The sequence below is a fragment of the Rhinopithecus roxellana genome, chromosome 11 (assembly GCF_007565055.1).
Source record: "Rhinopithecus roxellana isolate Shanxi Qingling chromosome 11, ASM756505v1, whole genome shotgun sequence".
Classification (NCBI taxonomy): Eukaryota; Metazoa; Chordata; class Mammalia; order Primates; family Cercopithecidae; genus Rhinopithecus; species Rhinopithecus roxellana.
The window spans coordinates 33710996-33732823 of record NC_044559.1 but is presented as its reverse complement, the minus strand read 5'-3'; the positions used below and the strand labels follow the sequence as shown (position 1 = coordinate 33732823).

The window sequence follows — 21828 nt, the reverse complement described above, 5'->3', positions numbered from 1 at the left end:
AATTTTGGAAACAAAGGGTTCGATAAGGCGGGAGGAAGTGAAGTTGAGCTTGTCCTGAGAAAACAGCACTGGGGACAGGCTCTCCACACACACAAGTATGACAAGGTGGCAGGAACAGCATGCCAACGTGCAAGCATTGTGGGACAGGGAGGTGTTGGGAAATGCAACCAGAGTGCAGCTGTGCGACATTCCACCTGCCTTGTCTGATTGGCAGCATGATGGCCTCTGACCCTGAGGGGCTGCATGCATCACTGGGAATCTGGAGTCCATTCAGAGCGCGTCCAGGCCGTGGAACGTGTTAAGCCCTCACTGCGGGATCATGCGGCTAGGTCACTGCTGAATTCCGTAAGATTCAGGGACCAGATGATAAAGCATTTCTCATCCGTGAGGGCTTTCTCCTCAAGGCTTTCCCTCCTGGCTTTTTGCCCACAACACCATAACTTGACTCTCGGGCTGTACTGAAAGCTCCTTAATAGAGGACAGCCCTCGTTCCAAGGTAAACACAGTTCTGTCGTATTGTAAACTCAACAGTCTTGTAAGAAAATAACCATTAAGATCCAGGTGGCTCATGAGAGGAAGAAACTGTCACCGTTTAATCAGACTGTATTGGGGAGAAAAGATTAATTTCACACTGAACTTTACATGTCTTGATTTCTCTCCACCTACAAAATATTAATTCCTTTCATATTTCAGGTGTCCGGTCATTAATTTTCTAATTCATCAGGCACTCATTGAGGACCAAGAACTGTGCTGAATCCTAGATATAAAGAAAAAGGAAACATATTCCCTATCCTCAAGGATCTCCTAGCCTCAGAGGACAGCCAAGTCTGTACAGAACAATCCATAACATAAACTGATAAATGCAGTATAGAGGAGAGTGAGGAAGCACAGAGGAAAGACTAGTTCTTCTGCCTGAAAGCCTGGGGAGCTTCAAACAGAAGTTAACATTGAAGCTGGGCCTTGTGAGACCAGTGGGATCTACCCAAATGAAGGGACACGCAGGCACAGGGAACATAGGGGGTGCTCACCAGGGATGGTGCCACTTTACATATGGCCCAAACGAGGCCTCTCTGGTAAGACAATGAATCAGACTGACCAGAAACCAGGTGAGGAATTTAAACTCCCTTCCCACATTCCATTGTCAGTGTTCCATTTGCCCCAACAATTGACAAGGATAAGAATGAGACTGTGGTGCAGTGAATAATCCAAACTTCATTAACCAGACAAGACACTCATCTTGATCTCTGGACATCTGAGGACTTGCAGGAGGCCCTATGCATCCCTGCCTAAATGTGCCTAGAGGGGACATATCTCCATCCTCAGCTCTCTCCCTCACACTCGCTGAAAGGCATCGATTCTGCGGCTCAGCTATCAAACCAACGATCAACAGGAAAAGCAGAAAGAACTGCAAGAAAAATGACTCAGCAACAGAAAATCATCAATTTGTAATTTTTTTTTTTTGATCTCCAGAAGTATGTCCTGAAAGGAAAGGTGCTCAGAGAACTTTAATTTGCCAGATCACTGTAGGTCTCAGTGACCTTGACAGTCATCCTCACATGGATGGAGTGCTCTTGTTCTATTTTTGAGGTACCCCTGTGTTTCACACATAGAGGCTCTGCCTTCAGATCACAGAGCTGGATTAAGACCTTACATGCTGTTCCTGCCACCCCCTGGGAATGCAGGCTCCTTGCTCACGATGTGCCTAAAATACTGCACACGCCGTCTAAGGCATCCCAGGGAACAGAAGATGTGGAAGAGACTTTAAAAATTCAGCCTTATTATTTTGTTAGAACATTTTTGTTCAGTTCATTTTTGTCAGTTTTTAGTTATCTTCTTATGGGACAAAATGAATAATCTACAGTTCATTTAAATTCTTCCTTTTAAAAATAATTGTTAGGGTTGGGTGTGGTGGCTCACACCTGTAATCCCAGCACTTTGGGAGGCCGAGGCAGGCGGATCATGAGGTTAAGAGCTTGAGACCATCCTAGCCCACATGGTGAAATACCATTTCCACCAAACAAAAAACAAAAAACAAAAAACAAAAATTAGCTGGGCATGGTGGTGTGCGCCTGTAGGCCCAGCTACTTGGGAGGCTGAGCCAAGACTGCGCCACTGCACTCCAGCACAAAAGGACAAGACTGTCTCAAAAAAAAAAAAAAAAAAAAGAAAAAGAAAAAAAATTGTCCACTTTGTAATGGGTTTCTCCCTTGATTATTATAGAATCATAAAGCTTGGGATGGGAAGGGACCAGAAAAGTCACCCAGAACCACAGCACATTTGATGTCAGTTTCCCCTTTGATAGCATCTTTGCCAAGTACTCATGCACTGTATCTATGAATACTTCCACCAGCATCATCTCACTACTCATCTTCCATCCAGTGCAGCTCTTTCAGCGAGAAGGCTCCTCACTGAAGGCACAATACATGTTTGAGTAACTTCCACCTGTTCGTTCTGGTTCAAGCCTTTGGGGCCAGAGACAGGTTAAACTGTTTTTCCACAGAACAACCCTTGTGAACACTGAAGAGAAATCCTTATGTAGCATTTCTCACCATCTTTCATTGCTAAATGCAGCCTAGTTTGTATACTTGTTTCCAATTTTGGCATTTGGAACAACAGACTTTGGTTTCTTATCAGAGGAGCCACTTTCAGAGTCATGCCTTTTCCTGGCATTCAATTTCTATCTTAACTCTGCTGCTTGTCCCAACCAACCTAACTCAATTTCCTCATTCATCGCTTTAGTCCATCCATCCACCCCCCCACCCATCTATCCGTCTGCCCATCCAATACTTATTAAAAACTTACTATGTGCCAGGCACTATTCTTAGAGACTAGGGTTAGAGACAGTAGTTCTAGAGACTAGTGAATAAGATAGACAAGGAGTCTCTCCTTGCCTAGCTTACAATCCAGTGGTGGTATATCACAATAATCAAGTAAATAAATGAAGAAAGGAAATAAATATGAGATATTAGGTAAGGTGGACAGAGAATCTTTTTGAGGAGTGACATTCAACTGAAATCTGAAGGAAAAGAAGGAGACAGCCAAGTGAAGATCTGGAGGAAGAACATTTAGGAAAAAAAAATTATACATTTTTATATATATGTAAAATAAACATATACTATATATAAAAATATAAAATATATAGCATATAAACATATACTATATATAAATATAAAATATATTTTAAAATTTATGTATATTTTCAATTTCACCACTCAGAATAAAGCCATGTATAAATTCTACTTTACCTGCATGTAGCAATGCCAAATTAAATTCATTGTCCCTGTGTCTCTGTGGTCCATGAACATGCTGCTTTTCTGCAGAAATGCAATTAAAGAAGGTCTTGTGGCACTTGGCATGCCATAGGGGACTCAGTGACCAGACTGACAGAATATTAATTTCAACTAAGTTGCAGGTTCCTGAGTAGTTGAGGAAGAACAGGGTATTTAAACGAAAAGCCAATTCACATAACCCAAGAGCAGGCTTTGTGTGTTCTAACCAATTAAACCTCCTCTCGTTTTTAACAGCTTTGTTTATGAAGCCCATATTGAAAATGAAATGTTTATTACAATTTTTTGAAGGTGAGGTATAGAACTTGGCAAAGTATTGATTAATAACTTGTGGATGGCTGGTGTAAGGAAAGCAGTTTTGAACCCAGCTGTAAACAATGCCTCAGCAGAGTGTTTCAGCTATTTGTAGGCTCAGAGCTTGCCAATTTGTAATTAGTTGCAGATTTTCAATTACTTCTCAGCAAACAAAATAGTTTTATTTGCATTGTTTACTTGGCATTTAATTTAAAAGGAATCCGATTGATTGTTTTTAAAGAAAGATGGATTTGGAGGGTTGGGAGAAAATAAATAGGTAAACGTTTGAGTAGCCCTACATCTGTATTTTTGTTTTGAGTGAAACAAGTGTACAGGATTTGGCCTAAATTCAATCGAGTCTATCACAAAATCTCAAAATGCCTCCTGTGCAATTTGTCAAAAGAGAGATTTCTGGCAACTGCATATAAAACTCTTGAGATTTGTAATGAAGAACATAATCAGAAGGGGAAAAAAAAGCAAAGTTGCATTTTCTGCGAATTAAAACTGGTAAATCACTGTGGGTAGCTTTAAATTCAACAGAAGATAACAATAATTACTATTTTAAATGTTAGTCCTTGTTACTTTTCTCCAGACTGGTTCTCTCCTTGACTCGGGGCTCCTTGTAGACCCATGGTTTTTTCTCTGGAGATGAAAATTCAAATCATTCAACACAATATTTATTGAGGGCTGGGCGCGGTTGCTCATGCCTGTAATCCAAGCACTTTGGGAGGCTGAGACAGGCGGATCACTTGAGGTCAGAAGTTTGAGACCAGCCTGGCCAACATGGCGAAACCCCGTCTCTACTAAAAATACAAAAAAATTAGCCTGGCATGGTGGCGGGCACCTGTAATCCCAGATACTCAGGAGGCTAAGGCAAGAGAACGCCTTGAACCTGGGAGGCGGAGATTGCAATGAGCCGAGATTGCGCCACTGCACTCCAGCCTGGGTGACAGAGTGAGACTCTGTCTCAAAAAAAAAAAAAAAAAAAAAATTGAGGACTTATACAATGGTTGCTGCTGGATATTAAAATGAGTAAGGCAAAATTTCTGCCTTCATGAAGCTCAGTATTTAGTGGGAAAAGGACAGAAATTTACAAAGAGCCCTTTTAAAGACTGGCTGTGATAGGTATTATGATAAATAAAATGCCAGAATTAGGGAGAAAGGAGGAATTCCTTCTGATTAATGGACCAGGGAAAGTGAGAAGGTAAAACGCAAGATTATAGAGGAGGAATGGACTCCTGCATTTGTGGGAAGAGGAATAATATTTTAGGGGGAGGAAACAGGACACATAAAGGGATGCAAGAGCGAGTGTGCATCATGGGCCAGAGACCCCCGAGCAGTCTAATGTGTTTGGCTCAGACATGGTATACAGGTGAGGGATGGAAATGATGGAGGGAGAGGAGGAACAGATTGTGGGCAGCCTTGGCCTGCTGGTATGGAGCTTGAACCCTATTTTGAGGTGGGAGGAGCCATTGGAGAGTACTGAGAAGGGCAGTGACATGGTCAGATGGGTCTGTGTTTGAGAAAGACAAACTGGAGAAGTATTAGCATTTGAAAGCGTCAGAAGCAGTAAGAATGTAAATGAAGGCTGGGCACCATGGCTCCCGCCTGTAATTCCAGCACTTTGGTAGGCTGAGGTGGGTGGATCACCTGAGGTCAGGAGTTCGAGACCAGCCTGACCAACATGGTGAAACCCTGTCTCTACTAAAAATACAAAATTAGCTGGGCGTGGTGGTGCACGCCTGTAATCTCAGCTACTTGGGCTGAGATAGGAGAATCGCTTGAACCCGGGAGGCAGAGGCTGCAGTGAGCTGAGATCACGCCACTGCACTCCAGCCTGGGCAACAAGTGCAAAACTCTGTCTCAAAACAAAATAAAATAAAATAATGTAAATGAGAACTGACTAGCAGTATAACAAACGTGGAATCCACAGGACTTAAAGAACAATTAGACAATAGGAGTGAGAGAGGGGAGGGGTCCCAGCTGACTCTCAGGCTTCCATAGATGACGATGACATTACCCAAAACAGAGAATGTATGAATAACTTTGACCAAATAATAAACACCCCTATGCCAGAGAATGCCATAGTAAAATACTATGGCAAACTTCAAAAACTTCATGCTAAATGAAAGAAGGCAGTCACAAAAGGTCACATATTGTATGACTCTACTTATATGAAACATCCAGGGTGAGTAAATCCATAGAGACAGGGGCTGGGGCAATGGGAAGCGACTATTTAATGGACACGGAGTTTCCTTTTGGGGTGGTGAAAATGTTTTGGAACTAGGTAGACATGAGGATTGCATAACATTGTAAATGTACTGAATGGTATACTTTCAAATGGTTAATTTTATATGAATTTCAATTTTAAAAAGATAAAAGCAAAGCAAAAAAACCAAAAATAAAAAATCCAACCAAAAATAAAAAAGCAACCCAAAACCCAAAAACATCATGGCAGCCCAAAAAACCTTGTATTCCAGAGCTGAACGTGCCAGGAATCTCCTTTTAAACCCAGATAATCCCAGTAAGGAAAGAAACCTAAGGGAAGGACTCCTAGTGCCCATTCACTGAGCTGAATCACCTGGTCCCCAGTGGACACACTCTTTCCTACCTGTTATTATGCACATTTTCCTGGGAAGGCTGATAGCCTTGGAACTGGAGGTATGTTCTCTACTTGGGGACCATCCACCTTTACTATGTCAACTCTGGCTGACCTAGTAATGTGAGCAGTCAATCTGCCATGTGGAAACATATCAGAGGGAGGGGAAAAAGCAGCAAAGCTCATCCAGAGAGGAGCATGTGGGTCAGGAAACAGTAAGAAAAACTTTCTGGCACTCATATTGGTCATCAGTAGCCCAAGGGGAATAAAGGGCTCCCTGATGCTCAGTGCATCATCAGGAAGATTAATTAACATATGTAAAGGCCACACACAATGTGAAAGGCTCAGTAATGGATCTCCAAAAGCCACAGTCGCTGCTTTCCAGAGGTCACGAAACAAGGAGTGGAAAATATTCCCTAGAAGACAGAGCTGGATGACCTCGGCCATGAAGAACAGTGCAAAGAAACGACTGGGCTTGTCTGGGATTCTCTTCATTCTCAAGTTGAATCTGATCTGACAGATGTGGTGAGTAATTAAACCCTTGTCCATTCATAGTCTGAATGCTTGCACTGCACAGAGAATGGGGCAGGAATAATGAGAGGCACAGCCCCTCTGGGACTATTCAGGAGTGCTCAAATTTGCATGGTCACATGAACCCGAAGGAAGTGGATTATGCTGGCCTGGCCAGGAAGTAGAGACCGCCAAAGATTTCTGATTTGCATAAATCCTGGGGCTGGAAGGCAGAGAGGCTTAAGGGCTCTCAAAAAAGGCCAGATGTAGCTGCCTTCCCTAGAACCCAGCACATCTCTGTAGCTAGATGCCTTCTCACAAAGGCTGTACAGGTAATTGAACTTGTGATGTCATTTGCTCAAAAGTTTCATAAATATGTACTGTTAAGTTCCCCAAAAATGTGATTTTTACAAGTGAAGGTTGCTGTACAGTCTCCTAGGGAATGGATTCTTTTAATTAGCTTAGAAAAAAAAGGTGATTCAGTAAAGGGTAATGCATTTTATTATGATTAATGCTGTCAAATAATTTCTAATTGTGTGACAAGGTGCTTAAGTAAAGAATCGTTTGTGGCTTTAAAAAATAGTTAATGCCTCTCAAAAAGGATTATTTTCTTTTTAAGTTTCAAATGAAGGCTACTAATTAATTAATCCATTTACATAAAAATGTCTTGGATCAGCTACCTACAAAGATAAAGGATGAAATCTATCCTCTAATTGGAAAAAGAAAAACTGCTATAAAGTATGCGGAATAAACACATGAAAGTAATCTGCAAAAGGCAAATAGAAGTCATTAATTAAAAACTGACATGTCAAAAATTTCATTTCATTCTATGCAATATTAAAAATATTGGTGACGTCATATACTTAACTGAGTAATCTTCCTAAAATATGCCTTCTCATCTATGCTGTTTTATGCAGTTTTCTTTCTTTTTTTTTTGAGATGGAGTTTCACTCTTGTTGCATAGGCTAGAGTGTAGTGGCATTATCTTGGCTCATTGCAACCTCCACCTCCCAGGTTCAAGCAATTCTCCTGCCTCAGCCTCCTGAGTAGCTGGGATTACAGGCACCTGCCACCATGCCTGGCTAATTTTTTGTACTTTTAGTAGAGACTGTGTTTCACCATGTTGGGCAGGCTGGTCTCGAACTCCTGACCTCAGGTGATCTGCCTACCTCAAGCCTCCCAAAGTCTTGGGATTACAGGCATGAGCCACTGTGCCTGGCCTTATGCAGTTTACTCCTGGGAAGTCATGCACAACTACGTGACGGTTTCAAGAAATTGGACTGAAATCTCCCTTCAGTTTTTCCCAAAATGTAGCTAACTTCATGTTATCTCCCAGATTCATAGACATCAGGCAATCAAGCTTGGTTAAAGCATTCCAACTTTTGCTCCCTTCAGTTCTGAACGAGTGCTATCCTTGATATAAACAGTCATTACAGACCCAGAACGCAACAAAGAAGGCAGATATTTACTAGTGAAAAACTGAAGTTCCTTAATCACTTTAATATATATAATCAAATGGAAATTATATATTACCCAGACTAATTATATATAATTTCTTGGCATCAGGTATAAACTATTCAGACTATATCAAGGAAAAAAATAAAAAGATGCTTCTTTATAGCAGAATTTTTATTATAAAATATATCTCACAGCAAATCCCATCTTTTTAGTATCTGGTCTTCAGTCTTTGATGATTTCAGTTTGTTTTTCCAAGTTTTTTTCCAAGCTGAGGCTGTGCTGCCATTTTTGCAATTGGGATTGGTATTTTTATGATCACTTACTGGATTTATTATATGGTGGCTGAGTAAACTGCTGACAAGAAAAGTGAAAAGGGAAAGAGAGAAAAGAGGAGAGAGTTAAAAAGCCAAGGAGATGGAAAAAGAAGAAGAAAGAACAGGAAGGAAAGGGGGTAAGAGGTTAAAAAAAAAAAAAACCCTAAAAGTATACGTTGTAATAAATAGGAAGAAGAAACTCGGGCACCTGTCAAAGGGACTCCATGTGTCAGTGAACTGCAGGAGGTGACACTTAGGCATCCTGGCTCTACACCATCCCTCACTCTAAATGAATGTAAAGGTAGATCTTTATTCTTTCGGACTGACAGGTTCAAGCCACAAGGTGACTATCAATTGGCAGGGACCTCAACTTTACAAAGTTGTGCTGAAAGACAGAATTATCAATAAGCTCCTGAAGACACATTTTCACAAGGAGAAATGGAAAATTCAGGTTCTATCCAAGTCCTTAAGAATGCAGAGGAAGGAGGGTCACACAATGGAGGAAATCTCTGGTTTGCTGGTAGCTGTAACCTCTCCTCCTTAAAAAGCCCATTTTCACCTTTAAAATAACCCAGATTGTTCATGTAGTCTATGAAGGAGCTTAATATGACCTGTACAAAAGGCCAGCATAATTTTCCAGCTGTTTTGCTGAGAAATATGCCCTCTTCTACGGTCAGTGAGATTCAGGTCCACAGAAGTAAAATAACTCAATCCAGGTGTTGCTGCTGGGGAGAGAGGTCCTGATGCTGGGGCCCCTGGATTGGAGGTCAGCATGCCCAGCCTTTGCCTGTGGAACTTTCTGGGGAGTATCAGGTTTGCGACGCACAAAGAGGGCTGGTGGAACTCTCCTGATCACAAGATGTGACCCTCACCAACACCACTGCAACACTGAAGAGGCTCAGGTTCCCTTTTCCCTGTCTTTGTAGATTACACCAACAGTGTCCAGTCCACAATCAGCTGATTTGAAAATGGAGTGCCCACCTGACTGTATTTCAATTGCTTCATATCCCCATCAATAACAATGGAGCAGCCCATAGGAGGTGCTGACCCTTCACTGCTTGTGCCTCGTAAGAGATCTCTTGGAAATGCTCATCAATTTGCGTGTGTTTTTCTGGTTACTTCTGTTGTATATTTCGAATGTGGTCTATTTCATAATGAGAAAGTCTTCCTAAGATTCTACACAGAGCTATAACTTCTTAACCTCACAGAATCTAACTTTTCTTAACTGTAAAATTGAGACGGTTCCTATTTGTGGGGATTGTTGATAATTAAAAGTAAGCATGTTGCTTAGCACAAAAAAGGCACACAAGAAGTGGTAAACATCAGTTACTACCACAGAAAAAGAAGTGCAAAAAGTCATTTAGGGCTATGAAAACATCTTCATTTTCATATTTTTCTTCCCAGAGGTTTAAAATGTTCAGGTCTGTTTGCATTCTTTTTGGTCTCTGCTGCTATCAACACATTATTTAAAGAGTGTTAGAAAAGTTAATCCAAGAGAAACATACACTTTTTGTCACTGGCCTCTTTAAGTGACACTTTTTCATTAATTATTACCTTTCAGTGACAGTGCTGTGGCCAATTTCCATTCCCTGTTGGCTTGTGTGAGTTCTAGGGTAAAAAGTGCTTTGGAACCTTTTTAGTCAAGGAGCAAAGCAGCCCATTTTTTAAAAACTTTTAAGAAAAAAAATCAAAACCAACCTAACCAAAACCCCTAAAAGGCATCATGGTTGTTAAGGCTGAGAAGTTAGACCTGGTTCTGAGACCAGCTCGGCCACGTATGGAGGGCATGATCTGAGTCAGTTGTTTCCTTACTTATAAAACGGAATAATAAAAACATTGATCTCTTAGGCCTATTGTGCAGATTTAAAAAAAATCTACTGACATAAAATGCATAGCCCCATGCGTGGTATATATAATGGTTACCATAATCATGTTACTATCAATAACCATAAAACTCCATATAGGAGTCAGGGCACTGCTGCAGTGAACGTCTGTTATTAGATATTGTCTGAGAACACTAGGGGTAGCCTGAGCCCCTAATTACCCCCAAGTATGATTCTATTTTTTTTCTTCCATTTCAGGAAATTCGTTTGTACTTGAAAATAGTCATTAAGCTGAGCCCTTTGTGATGCATGTGTTTAAAAAATGTGGTGGTGACACCTGGGTTATCAGTCTCTTTATTTGCAAAGACAAAGGTCACATCAGACTTTAGCTATTGTGTATTTCTGGGCCCACATACTGTGGACAAGCTCCTTTATCCCTTCAGTGTCCCATGCATGGTAAGCAGGACAACTGTTTCCTTTTTATTAGATAGGGCAAACGGCCTGTGTTGTTCAAAAGGGATGTTAAAAAGCAAAGTTATTTCCACAAATTTTATAGCTCACTTAGTTGTTGATAAACATAAACCAGGTGTCACTCTTGCAACACATACCCAGACACCCTCTACTGCTGATTTCACCACCTGTGTGACATATTCTCAATTTTTCTTCTTTTACTTTTAGCAGATAACGTTTCTGAATCCACTCATTTGCGGCGGGGGGAGGCACGGAAAAGAAAAGAAAGAAGGAAAGAAGGAAATCTGTCTCTTTATGTAGGGACTGGTTCCACAGAACCTGAGAAACTGTCCTGAGGTAAAATCCCTTTCTCTGGTGAGTGAGACAGCTGGTGACTTTGGGTTCAGACTATCCCCCCAGCAGCCTGCTGTGTCACAGATGTGCTACTAGGGGTGTGGAATGGACCCTACTGGGTATGGGGGTGGTGCAGAGGGGCTGTGAGGTTGGGATTAAACCCTTCTTAGGTTGGTCGGTCCTCAGGCTGCCTGGTGACTTTTCACAAGCCCAGTTTTTAAAGGCAAGATTTTCAAAGAACAGATTTTACTAATTCTGGACCCTCAGGGAAGACAGAAAGGGATGACATAAAGGGGTGAGAGAAGGGAAAAACTAGGCAGAGAATGCATGACCATATCTCGTTTGCCTTTCATTTATAATAAACTCTTATTCTGTCGATTAAGTAAATTATATTCTTCCCACTGTGACTATCATTATACTTGAGATCACTCTAATTTTTCTGCCCTGTAAATGGATCACATTTGTTACTGACTTGTTAATTCATACAACATGTACACTGAAATACAAACTATCCCGAAAGCCTCACAGCTTCCACAGTGAGGACCAGCTCTTTAAGATTACTCTATTTCATGTGCTATGAGAATATTCAGTGAAGTTAATAACTGCTTATAATTTATTTCCTATCATTTTTTTTTCATGTAAGTAGCTTCAACTTTCTAGGAATTATCAAAAAAAATTTTTTTTCCCTGTAGGGTATCATTAGGGAGAAAATGTGGTTTCTCCTTTTGGGCAACAGTTTTGCTCTGCTCACCGTTCAGCAAAGATTCACTGAATATCAACGCTATGCCTTGTTCTAGGTATACTTTGTAGAAGTATAGAGTGGAGAAAGACAGGCTAAAACAACAAGGTAGTAGGGTGAGCAAAGGTACTCTGGCTTTCACTCTTGTTGCTTCTTAGACTATCTGAAATGAAGGGCCAGTTTGGGTTTTGGTGTTTAATTTCAAACCTGTCAACAACTGATGGGGGGACCTTTTTGCATGACTGCTGTGCAGCCCCCACTGCGTGCAACTCAGCATGTGAACTCATCAGCACCCAAAATGCTTTGTGCCCTGTTCAATGAGACAAGTCCAAGGACTATATGCTTGCATGTTGTGACAACATCAAATTGCTATAAATCTTTTTAGATGCCTGTTCTCAGTTTCTACACTTATGACGTCATGGACTGACAACAAATGGTTTATAGACTGGCACCAGGAGTACCTCTACACCAAAGAATAATGTTGAGTGGAGTGATTTGAAACTGGCCCCCTGGTATCAGCTATATGCCTTCTTGTCCAGACTCACCTCCAAACTGGGCAGCCTCCAACAAGCCAGAGCACATCAGGATCTAGTTTACGAAAACAAATTAAACTCCAAGATACCCTGAGCTCCTTGAAGCCCATGAAATTGTCTGTAAAATTTTGTGTGTATGTACATTTTTCCAGAGAGAAGTTCTATGGTTTTCATCAAATGTACAAATAGGTATGTGGCCTCAAAATGGTTACGATAAACTAACTCCGTAACACTTTTTCATTACCTGGCAACCCTAGTTAAGCATTTCAACATGCAACTGCCCACGCTTCCTAGGAAACACACACACCTGAGGGGACTGTTGGTTTCATGAAGCCTCCCTGGGTGTGGGGCTGGGGCTGCCTGTTTCCATGGTGTTTCAAAGCACAGTTGTTCTGGGTTAAGAACAAGACTAAATTTGTCTACTGAAGGCTTGGACAGCAACAGGAGGTTGACTCCCTTCAAGAAATAAAAACATAAAAATAGTAAGAAAGGGTACCATTATTCTTCAGCATTATAGAGGTGTTCCCCACTCTGGTGTCTTAGAAGCCCAGAGATGTGTTGGGGTATCTGATTTAGAAGGAGAGGATGAAAGCGTTGAGAGAAGCAGCAGGATCTGGTTGGAGAGGGAGGTGGAATCACAAGGAGCACTGGCCATTACAAGACTGTGGTGGGAGGGAGTATCCAGGTGGAACCAGATGCCTACAGAGAGCAGGAACGATGAGATACCAAGCAAGACTGCGTTACCACTCCAACATAAACATAAACCATTTCAGGGGCAGTCTACCCTTGGTGACCAGACCGAAGTCTTTATATACTGTTTACTAAGGAGAGGAATCAGGATTCCTTGTAAAAATAGTTGCTTCCAGGTTTGGGCCAGGAACCCATGGCATCTTATCCTGACAGAAAAGACTAGTGGAATCACGTTAAAAGGCAAAAGAGGCAACTTGAAGGGGATCTCACTGATCAAAGAGTAATGGACTGACACCTAACACCTATAAAATAGATAAAAGCCCACGGGTTTATAATGATGCTCAAAACAAACAAACAAGCGCCACTGATCACTTTTGGAGATTGCTGGTGCCATTCAAAAATCTGAAAACTATTTAATAAACAGAGGCATTTATGCTGCTTTCTTATATGAACCGTATTTCAGAGTAACTGAATAGTTGATGATAGTAAGTTCTTCTATACGATAGAATAATAGCTAGTAGCCGGGTGAGGTGGCTCAAGCCTGTAATCCCAGCACTTTGGGAGGCCGAGACGGGCAGATCACGAGGTCAGGAGATCGAGACCATCCTGGCTAACACGGTGAAACCCTGTCTCTACTAAAAATACAAAAAAACTAGCTGGGAGAGGTGGCGGGCGCCTGTAGTCCCAGCTACTTGGGAGGCTGAGCCAGGAGAATGGCATAAACCCGGGAGGCGGAGCTTGCAGTGAGCTGAGATCCGGCCACTGCACTCCAGCCTGGGTGACAGAGCAAGACTCCGTCTCAAAAAAAAAAGAAAGAATAATAGCTAGTAAAAGCAAACTGAATGACAGAAGTGAACATTACCATGTTGTAATCCCTAATTAATGCTGGCAGTGATCATCAATGGTTGCTAAAACTATTATTTTAACCGGTTGATAGAGAACTTCATAATGGATAAAAGGCTGACCACACCTAAACCCACTGATCAATCTTGAACTCAATAAATGTAATGCAAACAGATGTTATGTGCCTCCTGATGTGATACAGCTGAATTTGCATCTTATTAAGTCATTTGATCTAACTATTAATTTACAGGAAGTACAGAGGAAAGAGAAATATGTTAAATGGCACCACGGAGATGCAATAGTTCAAATACATAACATGAAAATTTTTACAGGACAATAATCTATAGGACAAAAATTTTTACAGGACAATTTCTTCAACAAATAAATGTAATAAAAACAGCAGGAGGATCTGTAATAGATTAAAGAACGTTTAAAGACAGATCAACCAAATGCAACAGATATACTTTGTTTTCAGCCTGATTTAAACCATCCAACTATTTGTGAAAGCTTTGGAAACAATTAGGAAATACCGAACCCAGACAGGTTACACAATCATTATTAAATAGTGATTACATTTTTAAAAAGTTATGCTGTATGTGCTAGAGATACATACTGACATATTTACAGGTAAAATCAGATATCTGGGATTTGCTTTAAAATACTCTAACAAAAGAAAAAGAGGAGAGAAGGATAAAACAAGAAGGGTGACATGTTGGTGGCTGTTGAAGGTGGCTATTGGAGACATGTGGGTTCATGACACTATTTTGTCTCTGTGTGTGAATTTCTGTAAAAAGGGTTTCATTTATTTATTTTTTTTCCAAAAAATGGGGGTATGGGGGAAGGAAATCTCACAGAATATAAAGCAAGCAAGACAGGCAAGCTAATGAAAACACAACCCTTATCTATAGAGTCTTTGAGTTCATGTCCAAACTTGCCCCAGCTCTGGGGTCTGAGGGAGGGCGAACACAGATCACGTGAGGGGATGCAATCTCACTGTCCTCTTAGTGCAGGGTTACTAGGTGCATGGGAAATTCACGGGAAAAGAGCAATTTGTGCTGAGTTCGTAATCCCCAAGAGAGGTCGGGGCAGCTTTCTGATTGGTTGGAGGGGACAGAGCCTTCCAGGATCTACCCTGGAAGAGGCAAGCAAAAGGATCCCAGCCATAGTTCAGTGTCCTTTTTAACTTCCTTCCCAGGGCAAATCCAAAACAAGTACCGATAGTACCATGCCATCTGGAATTCTATAATGCACAGCTGGCAATATGCCACGGTAAGCAACCCTCTGAACTATAGATGACTGGCATAGTTCAAGGCCACACACATCTTTTCTTCAGCTCCCTGTCTATCCTCTTATATGTTATTAATGCATGTAATAAATTTGGCCTTGGACAGGGCTTGGTTAAAGGCAGTAACACCATACTTGATACAGAAATGACCTATTGGGACCTGTAATATCTCCGTGCCAGCTTTTTTCAATTAAATGACCACAACTAGCAAACAACTATTAACATGGGGACTGTGTGGGATACAAAGATATGCAGTGTCTGCAATGGTGAACCACTAAATGCCTGTAGGAGAAAAAGGGAAAAAAGTTTCTCATATAAGTTCTTGAGACAAAGATGTTATTCAGCTTTACAATCCTTTGAGCTCCTGCTAGGAATATTCCACCAGTTTCCACAATCGCACTTAGAGGCTATCTTGATAGAATCTGTGTGCTAGAAAACCTGTAATATGCACATAATGTCTGCGCCTGCCCTGAATCCCAGAGAATGGAGGACTATTGCTACTGTACTCTCAGTGACTAGAGCAACTTCAAATTATTCCTTCATCAACTGAAAACTAAATAGAAACTATGCTTAATTGTGTTCTTTGATTTTTCTCTGAGGCTATCCCACATATTCAAATTATATTTACTTTTTACACAATTAGGACACTGGCATTTGGAGCCCTTGCCTCCTGCTTAACAGTAACCATCCCTTCCGAACCACAGATTTGATCAGCAGGGTGGGCCATCCGAAATTGAGATTGTCCTGAAGATTCAGGAGGTCAGCCTGCCGCATGCAGTACATGCCTTTCCCAGTTACTAAACAGAAACCCAGCCTGAGCCTTCAGTCTGGGCCCTCACCTTGCAGAGCTGTGGCCTGATCTTAATGTAGAATCAAGTGTTGGATGGAACCACAGGTTACCGGGTTCAAGCCTGAGCTTCTTGCAAAAAGTCCGATGCAAAACATTCCACTTCATTGGGAAGTTCTAGAACTGAGGAAGTATGTTGCTAATGTTGCTAAGACTTCTTAGTTTTCAAGTAAAGGTATAGTCCTGTACAGGGAAGAGCACTTTTTCAATAGGTTCCTAGCTTCTAACACCTAGCAGGATACCACTGCTACCAACAACAAAACAATAATGGTGATGAGGAGGACGATGATGATGGTGGTAATTATAATATCATGATATGTAGAGTTTTAATTTTCTTTTGGGTGTCTTTATTAACTTTAGCCTTTACTTTGTAACTACTATTATTATCTCGATTTGCAAATAAAGAACTTGAGGCACAGAGTGATGAAAATAACCTTCCTGACATCACAAAGTTGTAAGTGGACAAAGCCAGGCTGTCTGGCTCAAGAGCAGCAGTGTGAACCACTGTGAGACACTGCCCCTTATTGTACTAAAGAGCACTGCTTTGAATTGATAATAGGAATGCTAGACAAGAAGCTGAATTACAAAAGCAAATGTCCAGATTTTGCCTGGATTCATGCTCAGACTAGACTGATTAGACGAGCTCTTCTTAACTCTGGTTTCACGTAAGCATCACCGGGACAGCTGTTAAGATACTGGGAACCCACTGGTATCTGGGAACTAGAGAATATGATTAATTTGTTCTGTGGTGGGGCCTGGGCATTTGATTTTTAAAAAGCTCCCCAGGTGATTCTCATGAGCAACAAGGGCTGAGAGCGACTGGGCTCTGAAACACTTTACAAAACTAAAAAACAAATTTGGAATTGCTGCTTCTTTTCTCTTTCTCTTGGATAGTCACAAAGAACAACAGCACATTGCAGGCTCATATCAAATCTTTTTAAAATTTTTTTTATTTTTTTATTATTATACTTTAAGTTCTAGGGTACATGTGCACAACGTGCAGGTTTGTTACATATGTATACATGTGCCATGTTGGTTTGCTGCACCCATTAACTCCTCATTTACATTAGGTATTTCTCCTAATGCTATCCCTCCCCCCGCCCCAACCCCAAGACAGGCCCCGGTGTGTGATGTTCCCCACCCTGTGTCCAAGTGTTCTCATTGTTTAATTCCCACCTATGAGTGAGAACATGTGGTGTTTGGTTTTCTGTCCTTGTGATAGTCAAATCTTATCTGAATATAGATCCCTTGTTGTGTACAGCATCTGTTAACATAGATGGGAACAGCTGTTCTAACCTTTTACAAACCAGTAATCCAGGTTGATAAATTTGGTTACTTTCTTTTAAAGAGAAAACTCTGTACCCTTAACTTTGCAGGATAAGAGTACACCAGAGCTAAACGCTAAACTCTCTTTCCTCAATAAGGATACAGAGGACCCCTTAAACCAGCTTACTCTCTAAGAACAAAGATCCACAATGTCATGTTGAAAGGGCTCTTAGGTGCCATCTAACATCTCTCAGCACCACAAACACACTCCCCACCTCCCCCAATGCAGAAATGCCTTCTGCAAGATCCTTCCAGATGGTCAGTCAGCCCTAGCTTGAACAGTTCAATGACAAGAGACCTCACGCCTTCATAAGACAACACATTTCATTGTTGGACAGATCAATTCTTCTTTATATGGGTTCAAAATTAGCCTCCCTATAACTTCTACTTGTTCATAGCTCTGTTGTTGTCTGAAATAATGGTATAAAGTCTCCTCTTCTTTCAAATGAGTGCCCAACAGCACATCATTATGGCAGAGGATGGTACACTGGAGGGAATACACAAGACTACACAGGAGCCAAGAGACTTGTTTTGAGAAGCAGCTCTGCCTCAGACTTTAGAATTGTAGTGACTAAAGCCCTTCAGGCCTTCGTTTCATCATGAGTATTAAAAGTACATAAAAACAAAGACAATGAAAAGGTTGCCAAATTGTGAGCATCAAATTAAAAGTGTAAGTCAAATGCTTTGTAACTGAAAAGTACCCTGTGAATGTAAGTTGTTCTGTTATTGGTCCCTTATGGTAAAATATTCTTACATTTCAACAATTCTTCTGTCCACAGAACCATATATTCTACTTCTGAAGTTGGTATAGTAGCGTTGCTAAATAACTGTTAATTATGGCAATGGCAAGTGAGTGCTCCTTGATGCCACCTATCGGTTATTTGCTTCAGTGACAGTGAGAAGTTGGAAGATGGCACAGGAAGCAATACGCTGATGCTGTCTTTCATTCATCAGACAGATCAGAAGAAACAGAGAACAGCAGATTCGGAATCAGAAAATCTGCCACTCACTATGTAGGTGCCATTGAAAAAGTGAGCTAACCTCAGTTTCCCCACACATAAAAGGAGAAAATAAAAGTATCAATCTTACATATGTTTCTATGAGGATAATATAAAATAATATGTGTTAAATACTCAACAATAAATGTCACTGAGTAAATTGCAGGGCATTTTCACCATTTTTTTAATCAGTTGAGAACCTAGTGGCGAAGTGCTATATTCTCTCTAAAATAAACACAAAATTTCAGATACCTGTAGTTCACCTGGAGACAATTCCAACTCTATCATTAATTCTCCATGTGACCCACATATTTCACCTCTTAGGCCCTTGCTTTCCTAATTGGTAAAATGAGTTAATTAGACAAGCTGATCTTTCTATGTATGCTTCTGGGATCACTAATATCCGTATCGCTAGCCAAATGGAAAACAAAGTTTTAGAAGCAAATTGCTTCCTGAGAATAATTCAGTTATTGCATAATCTAAAGTACTACCATGGTAAAAAGAACATCTTCGATTTATAAATTTGTTTGAAAATCCCTCCCTTTAGGAAGATATATTTGTTTCTAACAGTTCTGCTAACCACATGCCTGAGGTGAGGCAAAAGAAGTTTTAAAAACTCAATAGAATCAGACATTTCTCCAAAGAAGAAATACAAATGGCCAATAAGCACATGAAAAAATGTTCAACATCTAGGCATTAGGGAAATACAAATCAAAGCCACCATGAGATAGTTCCTCACTTCCACTTGAAAAACTGTAATAAATAAGACAGACAAAAGCAAGTGCTGGTGAAGATGTGAAGAAACTGGAACACTTATTCATTGCTGGTGGGACTGGGAAACAGTGCAGCCACTTTAGAAAACAGTTCGGCAGTTTTTCAAAAGCTATGCAGAGTTATCACATGACCCAACAATTCTACTCCTAAGTAGGCAGCAAGGAGAAATGAAAATGTATGTTCACACAAAAACTTGTACATAAATGTCCATGACAGCATTGTTCACAGTATTCAAAAAGTAGAAACAACCCATATGCTCATCAATTGATAAGCAGACAAATAAAATTTATGTATCCATACAATGGAATATTATTTGTCAATAAGAAGATTTGAAACATTACACTAAGTGAAAGAAGCCAGACACAAAATACCACATATAGTATGATTCCATTTATATGAAATACCTAAATAGGCAAATCTATAGAGACAGAAAGTATACTAGTGGTTGTCAGGGGCTGGCAGGAAAGGGGGAGTGACTATTAATCGAAACCAGATTTCTTTTTGGGGTGATAAAAATGTTCTACAATTGGGCTGGGTGCAGTGGCTCATGCCTGTAATCCCAGTGCTCTGGGAGGCTGAGGCGGGCAGATCACCTGAGGTCGGGAGTTTGAGACCAGCCTGACCAACATGGAGAAATCCCATCTCTACTAAAAATACAAAATTAGCAGGGCGTGGTGGCGCATGCCTGTGATTCCAGCTACGCAGGAAGCTGAGGCAGGAGAATCGCTTGAATCTGGGAGGCGGAGGTTGCTGTGAGCGGAGATAGCGCCATTGCACTCCAGCCTGGGCAACAAGAGCAAAACTCTGCCTCTAAAAAAAAAAAAAGGTTCTACAATTGATTGTGGTAATGGTTGCACAATGTAGTGAATATACTAAGAGCTACTGAATTGTACACTTTAAATGGGTGCATTATATAACATATAAATTATATCTCAATAAAGCTGTTAAAAAACAATAGAAGCACGTAATCGATAAGGATCAAGAATCAATTCCATTTAATCAAAGTGCAAGGAACATGTATGTTTGTATAATAGCATTTCATGCAGATAATTGCTTTGTACATTCAACTGCTTTAAACTCATTTTTGCATTTGGATCATTTTTCAAGGAGGAGATGAAATTTAAGGAAGTAAAGTTGAATAAACAAGGCTATTGCAGCTCACAAAATATATTTCTTTTATTTTACTACCGAAGATCGACTCAGTGGTGTAAAATGCCATTTAAAAAAAGAATGACAAAGTTTGAATGAGAAAATGTGTTTCATCGTGAAAGATAAAAGTCTTTCCTTCTCTACAGTGAATACAGGTAATTTCAGAAGCAGCAGCTCCTAATTATTCACTGTTGAAAAGCTAAAAAAAGGTTCATATTGAAAACAGTGACCTCCAGTTTGCTCTGTGAATGAAAGCAGACACAAATTCTCATTTTCCTAGAATTCTGGTTGATAACTGAGTTGGGAAAAGCACGCATTTCTTCATTACAGTGCAGTCGACTGTTCATTTAAATAACAATAACCTGCATAAAAGTCACAAAAGCATTATCTAGCAATTTTACTGTGTTGAAATACATTATTAGTATTAACAATGCCAAATAGAGTAAATAAATGACTGTCTTCTTATTTTCAGCATTATTCCTGATTACTTAGCTTTATGAAAGGGTAGCATTATTATTACTGGTGCATTCAACACCTTGGTCAACACTATTTGCTTGGATAACTCTTGAACGGGAAGGGATTTCAGAATAGAGCTATATTCTTTTCTAGATTGTCCAAGGGGGAAAACAATCTTCCAATTCAGTGCTTATATATCATATATTTTTGATAACAAATGTTTGAAGAACTCAACTTCTGTTTTCTACATATGTGCAAAAACAAGAATTAAAGTCCTCGTTAAAGATAGCACACTTGAAATAGTGCTTACTAAAAAATGTAAAATTTACACAAATTGTTGAAATCAGAAGATTTCTTACCATGAACATGGTAATGCTTCAGTTTTTAAAGTTCCTTGAGCCCAAAGTCTGGGCCTTTTAGTTTCTCTTTTTTCACTCTCTAGAACATTCAGTACTCCACTAAGTGCCACTCACCAAATTGTTATGAGAGTACCATCAATCTCCCAGGTGCAGAGTAAATAGAGATTTGAAATCATTCACTCCTGAGTCTCTAGTTTGCTGGGGTTAGTTTCAAAGGGGCCTCTCCATGAAAGATCTGAGCGATATTTGGCTTTAACAATGGATGGAAGTGCAGCTTCCTAGAAGATGGGGCAACAGGATACATCCTTATCAAATGTCGTCATCTTGATGGGGACAGTACACACTTGAGTGACTGACCCTCATTTAGACAACGGGAGTTTCGTGGTTTGTGTGTGTGCACTGAGCCTTGGATTTTGCTGTGGGAAGGGACCAAGGAAGGTTGTGGGCGACACCATAATGAGTAAATTAATTTTTATGTAACTTAAAGGATTACGTGAGCGGATGAAAATGTTCTTCCGGGATGTGGCAGATTGTATTTTCCAAAACTGGTTGCAACAATATTTCCTGCCCCACTGGTCTTCCTCAACCTGCCACCCCTGCATCAGAGAGTGGGGTATGTGTCCTATCCCATCCCCTTAAACCTTGGCAAGCCCTTGCGGCTGTCTTGCTGACTAGAATGCAGCACAGAATGTGGCACTGTGTGACTTCTTAGACTGGGTTAGAAAAGGCCACACAGCTTC

At 40.5% G+C, this 21828-nt stretch overlaps 1 protein-coding gene across 9 annotated transcripts in view; it reads right to left on the bottom strand.

The window, feature by feature from the left end:
* The window catches only part of VTI1A (vesicle transport through interaction with t-SNAREs 1A), a 373251-nt gene that overhangs the window by 80396 nt on the left and 271027 nt on the right, over nt 1-21828 (bottom strand). For 4 of the 9 annotated variants that reach the window (XR_004060055.1, XR_004060056.1, XR_004060058.1 and 1 more), the window contains one exon: nt 20468-21366. The exons of 4 other annotated variants lie outside the window; for them this stretch is intronic. The gene's annotated coding sequence lies outside the window, so the exon portion shown is untranslated. Of the gene's footprint in view, nt 1-20467; nt 21367-21828 lie in introns of those variants that run through there. One more of the 9 variants, XR_004060057.1, reaches the window with a different exon arrangement.